A 7,059-nucleotide genomic window follows, 5' to 3' on the forward strand; every position below is an offset into this window, starting at 1 on the left:
ACTAAAATATTTAACCTCTCTCTTTCTTCAGGTATATTTCCCTCCTCATTTAAACATGCCATCATAACCCCTTTACTTAAAAAGCCATCCCTGGACCAGAACTGCACTGCTAACTACAGACCTGTCTCTAACCTTCCCTTCATCTCTAAACTCCTGGAACGCCTGGTCCACTCCCGTCTAATCCGCTATCTCTCGGATAACTCTCTTCTCGACCCCTTACAATCTGGTTTCCGCTCTTTACACTCTACTGAAACTGCCCTCACTAAAGTCTCTAATGATTTAATAACAGCTAAATCAAAAGGTCATTGCTCCCTGCTGATTCTACTGGATCTCTCTGCCGCATTTGACACTGTGGATCACCAGCTCCTCCTCACTATGCTCCGCTCTATAGGCCTCAAGGACACAGCCCTCTCCTGGTTCTCCTCCTACCTCTCTGACCGCTCCTTCACTGTATCTTTTTCCGGCTCCTCTTCCTCTTCTCGTCCCCTTACTATCGGGGTCCCGCAGGGCTCAGTCCTAGGCCCCCTCCTCTTCTCTTTATACACTGCCCCTATTGGACAAACAATCAGCAGATTTGGGTTCCAGTATCATCTCTATGCTGATGACACCCAATTATACACTTCTTCTCCTGACATCACCCCTACCCTAATTCAAAATACCAAGGATTGTCTGTCTGCTGTCTCTAGCATCATGTCCTCCCTCTATCTGAAACTAAATCTCTCTAAAACTGAACTTCTTGTGTTTCTCCCCTCTACTAACCTCACTCTACCTAACATCGAAATAACCCTGGAGGGTTCAACCATAACTCCCAAGCAGCATGCCCGCTGTCTTGGGGTCATATTCGACAGTGAACTTTCCTTTACTCTGTACATCCGATCACTCAGTCGCTCTTGTCACCTGCATCTTAAAAACATCTCCAGAATCTGACCTTTTCTCACCTTTGAAACTGCTAAGACTCTTACTGTCGCTCTTATTCATTCTCGTCTGGACTACTGCAACTCTCTTCTGATCGGTCTCCCTCTTACCAAACTTTCTCCTCTCCAATCCATCTTGAATGCGGCAGCCAGGGTCATATTTCTGTCCAGCCGCTTCACCGATGCCTCCATCTTGTGCCAGTCATTACACTGGCTACCTATTCGCTACAGGGTCCAGTATAAACTCATCTCTCTCACCCACAAAGCTCTCCACTGTTCTGCACCGCCTTATATCTCCTCTCTCGTCTCTGTCTATCGCCCTACACGTGCCCTCCGTTCTACAAATGACCTAAGACTAACATCCCCCGTAATCCGAACCTCGCACCTCCGTCTCCAAGACTTCTCTCGTGCTGCTCCAGCTCTCTGGAATGCACTTCCCCAGACGATCAGACTGATACCTAGCCCTGACCTATTCAGGCGCGCTTTGAAAACCCATCTCTTCAAACAAGCCTACCACATCAACTACTCAGCAAGCTAACTTTGCCCTGTTCCCTCCTTCCAAATATTATTCTGAATCTGCACCCTACTATTCATCTGTCTCCACACCCTTCATGCACATGATAACTGCATTTGATACTTGTCTATTGCACTTAAACACACGGGCTGATGACCGGATCATGCAGCTTTATATGAAAATCCCTATTATAATTGCCAGACCTGAATCAACAAGCATTTCTCACCTACTGTGTCCCCCCATTTCCTTGTAGATTGTAAGCTTGCGAGCAGGGACCTCACTCCTAATGTCACTGTTTGAATTGTCTTAACTTGTATTGAATTTATTGTCTGTACATGTCCCCGCTTAATTGTAAAGTGCTGCGGAATATGTTGGCGCTATATAAATAAAAATTATTATTATTATTATTATTACCTATGTACAGGATAGGTAACTAATAAAATGGTGGGGGTCTGACCCGTGGAACACATGCTCCCTTTAAAATAGAGTGGTGGTTGAATACTGCCGTTCCATTCCGCTATCTTTGGCCCAATCATAGAGAATAAATTGTGTGGTAGAAAGAAGGCTTATCCGCAGCATTCAAATTACGGTAGGACAGCAATCCCCATTTCGGTGATAGGGGCAGGTCTCTGAAGTTGGATCCCCATTGATCAATTAGTTATTACCTTTCCTGTGGCACAGTAATAAAAACTTGTTAATGGGGTGATACAGGTTTAAAGGGTTATCTAGGTTTGGAAAAAAAAATTATCTAGGCTTGGGAAAAATGGGAAAAAAATAATCTAGGTTTGGAAAAAAAGATTTTCTTTTCCAGAAACAATGTATATCCCATTCAGCGCTGGGGTAGTTGTTGTTGCCCTTCCTAGTATTAATGGATTCATACTAGGAATTGAAGTTATTCCCTTTCTTCAGGATAGAACTTTCTTATACCTGGAGATCTGACCACTGAGACACCACTGGGAATGGAGGGAAGGGTGAGCATGTAAGGGGTCTACCGGGACCATGTGATGCTCCACTCCCTTTTTTCATGTTGATTGTTCATATAATTGTGTGTATATATATATATATATATATATATATATATATATATATATATATATATATATATATATTAGCTATGAACCCGTTCTACGTTCTACGCCCCAGGTGGCGGGCATTTTTATTGGTATATGGTCTCTCATCCTGGTATGTGCTGCACCCCTCATCCCTATCCTGGTATGCATGGTACTCCCTCATCCCCCAGTCCTGGTATGAATGGTCCCCTCATCCTCCAATCCTGGTATGCATGGTCCCCTCACCCCTATCCTGGTATGCATGGTCCCCTCACCCCCTATCCTGGTATGCATGGTCCCCTCACCCCCTATCCTGGTATGCATGGTACTCATTCATCCCTATCCTGGTATGTATGGTACCCTCACCCACTATCCTGGTATGCATGGTCCCCTCAGCCCCTATCCTGGTATGCATGGTATTCCTTCATCCCCCGATCCTGATATGTATGGTCCCATCACCCCCTATCCTGGTATGCATGGTACCTCTCATCCCCCAATCCTGATATGCATGGTCCCCTCACCCCCTACCCTGGTATGCAAGGTACCCCTCATCCACCAATCCTGGTATGCATGGTACCCCCTCATTCCTATCCTGGTATATGGTCCCTTCACCCCCTATCCTGGTATGCATGGTCCCCTCACCCCCAATCCTGGTATGCATGGTCCCCTCACCCCCTATCCTTGTATGTATGGTACCCCTCATCTCCCAATCCTTGTATGCATGGTACCCCCTCATTCCTATCCTGGTATGCATGGTACCCCCTCATTCCTATCCTGGTATGCATGGTACTCCCTCATCCCTGAATCCTGGTATGCATGGTCCCCTCACCCCCTATCCTGGTATGCATTGTCCCCTCACCCCCTATCCTGGTATGCATGGTCCCCTTATCCCCTATCCTGGTATGTATGGTACCCTCACCCACTATCCTGGTATGCATGGTCCCCTCACCCCTATCCTGGTATGCATGGTATTCCTTCATCCCCCCATCCTGATATGTATGGTCCCATCACTCCCTATCCTGGTATGCATGGTACCTCTCATCCCCCAATCCTGATATGCATGGTCCCCTCACCCCCTATCCTGGTATGCATGGTACCTCTCATCCCCCAATCCTGATATGCATGGTCCCCTCACCCCCAATCCTGGTATTCATGGTGCTCCCTCATCCCTATCCTGGTATGCATGGTCCCCTCACCCCCTATTCTGGTATGCATGGTCCCCTCACCCCCTATCCTGGTATGCATGGTCCCCTCACCCCCTATCCTGGTATGCATGGTCCCCTCACCCCCTATCCTTGTATGTATGGTACCCCTCATCTCCCAATCCTTGTATGCATGGTACCCCCTCATTCCTATCCTGGTATGCATGGTACTCCCTCATCCCTGAATCCTGGTATGCATGGTCCCCTCACCCCCTATCCTGGTATGCATTGTCCCCTCACCCCCTATCCTGGTATGCATGGTCCTCTCACCCCCTATCCTGGTACGCATGGTCCTCTCACCCCCTATCCTGGTATGCATTGTCCCCTCACCCCCTATCCTGGTATGCATGGTCCCCTCACCTGGTATGCATGGTCCCCTCACCCCTTATCCTGGTATGCATGGTCCCCTCATCCCCCTATCCTGGTATGCATGGTCCCCTCACCCCCCTATCCTGGTATGCATGGTACCCATCATCCCCCAATCCTGGTATGCACGCTCCCCCTCATCCCCCAATCCTGGTATGCATGGTACTCCCTCATCCCTATCTTGGTATGCATGCTACCCCTCATCCCCAACCCTGGTATGCATGGTACTCTTTCATCCCTATCCTTGCATGCATGGTCCCCTCACCCCCTATCCTGGTATGCATGGTCCCCTCACCCCATATCCTGGTATGCACGGTCCCCTCACCCCCTATCCTTGTACGCATGGTACCCCTCATTCCCCTATCCTGGTATGCATGGTACTCCCTCATCCCCCAATCCTGGTATGCATGGTCCCCTCACCCCCTATCCTGGTATGCATGGTACCCTCACCCCCCAATCCTGGTATGCATGGTCCCCTCACCCCCTATCCTGGTATGCATGCTACCCCTCATCCCCAAATCCTGGTATGCATGGTACTCCCTCATTCCTATCCTGGTATGCATGGTCCCCTCACCCCATATCCTGGTATGCATGGTCCACTCACCCCCTATCCTGGTATGCATGGTCCCCTCACCCCCTATCCTGGTATGCATGGTACTCCCTCATCCCTATCTTGGTATGCATGCTACCCCTCATCCCCAACCCTGGTATGCATGGTACTCTTTCATCCCTATCCTTGCATGCATGGTCCCCTCACCCCCTATCCTGGTATGCATGGTCCCCTCACCCCATATCCTGGTATGCACGGTCCCCTCACCCCCTATCCTTGTACGCATGGTACCCCTCATCCCCCTATCCTGGTATGCATGGTACTCCCTCATCCCCCAATCCTGGTATGCATGGTCCCCTCACCCCCTATCCTGGTATGCATGGTACCCTCACCCCCCAATCCTGGTATGCATGGTCCCCTCACCCCCTATCCTGGTATGCATGCTACCCCTCATCCCCAAATCCTGGTATGCATGGTACTCCCTCATTCCTATCCTGGTATGCATGGTCCCCTCACCCCCTATCCTGGTATGCATGGTCCCCTCACCCCCTATCCTGGTATGCATGGTCCCCTCACCCCCTATCCTGGTATGCATGGTACTCCCTCATCCCTATCTTGGTATGCATGCTACCCCTCATCCCCAACCCTGGTATGCATGGTACTCTTTCATCCCTATCCTTGCATGCATGGTCCCCTCACCCCCTATCCTGGTATGCATGGTCCCCTCACCCCATATCCTGTTATGCACGGTCCCCTCATCCCTATCCTGGTATGCATGGTACCCCTCATCCCCCTATCCTGGTATGCATGGTACTCCCTCATCCCCCTATCCTGGTATGCATGGTCCCCTCACCCCCTATCCTGGTATGCATGGTACCCTCACCCCCCAATCCTGGTATGCATGGTCCCCTCACCCCCTATCCTGGTATGCATGCTACCCCTCATCCCCCAATCCTGGTATGCATGGTACTCCCTCATTCCTATCCTGGTATGCATGGTACTCCCTCATTCCTATCCTGGTATGCATGGTCCCCTCACCCCATATCCTGGTATGCATGGTCCCCTCACCCCCTATCCTGGTATGCATGGTCCCCTCACCCCCTATCCTGGTATGCATGGTCCCCTCACCCCCTATCCTGGTATGCATGGTACCCCTCATCTCCCAATCCTGGTATGCATGGTACTCCCTCATCCCTATCCTGGTATGCATGGTACCCCTCATCCCCCAATCCTGGTATGCATGGTACCCCTCATCCCCCAATCCTGGTATGCATGGCACCCCTCATTAAAGTACCCACATAAAAAAAGAAATATTTATACTCACCCTTCTTTCCTGTGCTCTAGCGCTGTCACCGTCGTTCTACTGGAGGCCGAGGCAGGAGTGCGACCGGAATCGTGCATGCCCATATCGCTGTCCGGCGCCATATTGCTGAAGACAGGTGCCCTTGAACGCCTCTGCCCTGACCCTCCACAGCGCAGGCGCCACCTGGCCACTCGTTCCTCCTGCGTCACAAGCCTCACACTGGCGCTCTGACACCTGCTCCCTGCACCTCCCCTCCTCCAAGCCTCCTTATGGCCCTGAGCATATATAAACCACGCCAGTCAGGGTTTATACCCAGGTCACCGCAGTTCCCTGCTTCCCACACGCCACCAGGTCAGTACAGCAGCATCTCCTGGCGTCCCTGCCATCTTTCTCTCTGCGCTTTCTCATTATGTCTTTTTCTCCCACAGCCTCTAACTGGGACTCTGAAAATAATTTTCCTATCTTCCACTCTGAAACTTCTAGCTGAGGTCAGTACTTACTATGTCAGCTTTACTTCCCAATGCCTGCCGCTTACCTCCACCACCCCCTTTGTCTTAATGCATCACTCAGCAAATGAAATTTAATATGATCCTTTTGGCCAATATCCTGAAACGTCCTCTCTGTCTACTCAAGTAGCAGCATTGTACCCTCCTTGATTTTTCACTGATCCCGATGTTGTCAATTTTTATGTATGTAAATGTGTGCTATATTTACAGGGCCCTTCAAATCTTTTGATTTTATCTGTACTTAGTTATGCCTAATATGTTCATTTTCTCTGACATTATGTTTACTCTGTTCATTTTGGTAATTATTGCCCATATTTTATCTTGCAGTATGGTTTGAAAAAGACTGTAGAATACACTTCTGGGATTTTTTTCTTGTTATTGCGGTGACACACTACCTGTTGAATTGAAAAAAAAAATCAAAATTACAAAAATTACAAAGATTCTTCAATAAGACCAAGTCATTTTTGAGTGCGACTGTCTATCTAGTGAATATTGCTGAAGACACACTGCAAATGTGTCTTCAGTAAAGTGGCGCCGTATCGCGCTATGCGCATGTGCGATTCCGGCCACACTCCTGCCCCGGTCTCCGGCCGAAGAGAAGCGCCGCGGCAGCGCTCCTCCCGGTCAGGTAAGTATGTAAGTATGGCATCGAAGA

At 49.5% G+C, this 7,059-nt stretch overlaps 1 long non-coding RNA gene across 1 annotated transcript; it reads left to right on the forward strand.

Annotated features, from left to right (window-relative positions):
* Window positions 1-5,850: 5,850 nt before the first annotated feature.
* LOC141091217 (uncharacterized) lies at window positions 5,851-6,851 on the forward strand. The gene is made up of 3 exons (XR_012232458.1): window positions 5,851-6,249; window positions 6,327-6,386; window positions 6,732-6,851. It is a non-coding gene; the product is annotated as an uncharacterized lncRNA (long non-coding RNA).
* Window positions 6,852-7,059: the final 208 nt, after the last annotated feature.

The sequence above is a fragment of the Dendrobates tinctorius genome, unplaced genomic scaffold (assembly GCF_039654945.1).
Source record: "Dendrobates tinctorius isolate UK_male_01 unplaced genomic scaffold, ASM3965494v1 ptg000049l, whole genome shotgun sequence".
NCBI classification, from domain to species: domain Eukaryota; kingdom Metazoa; phylum Chordata; class Amphibia; order Anura; family Dendrobatidae; genus Dendrobates; species Dendrobates tinctorius.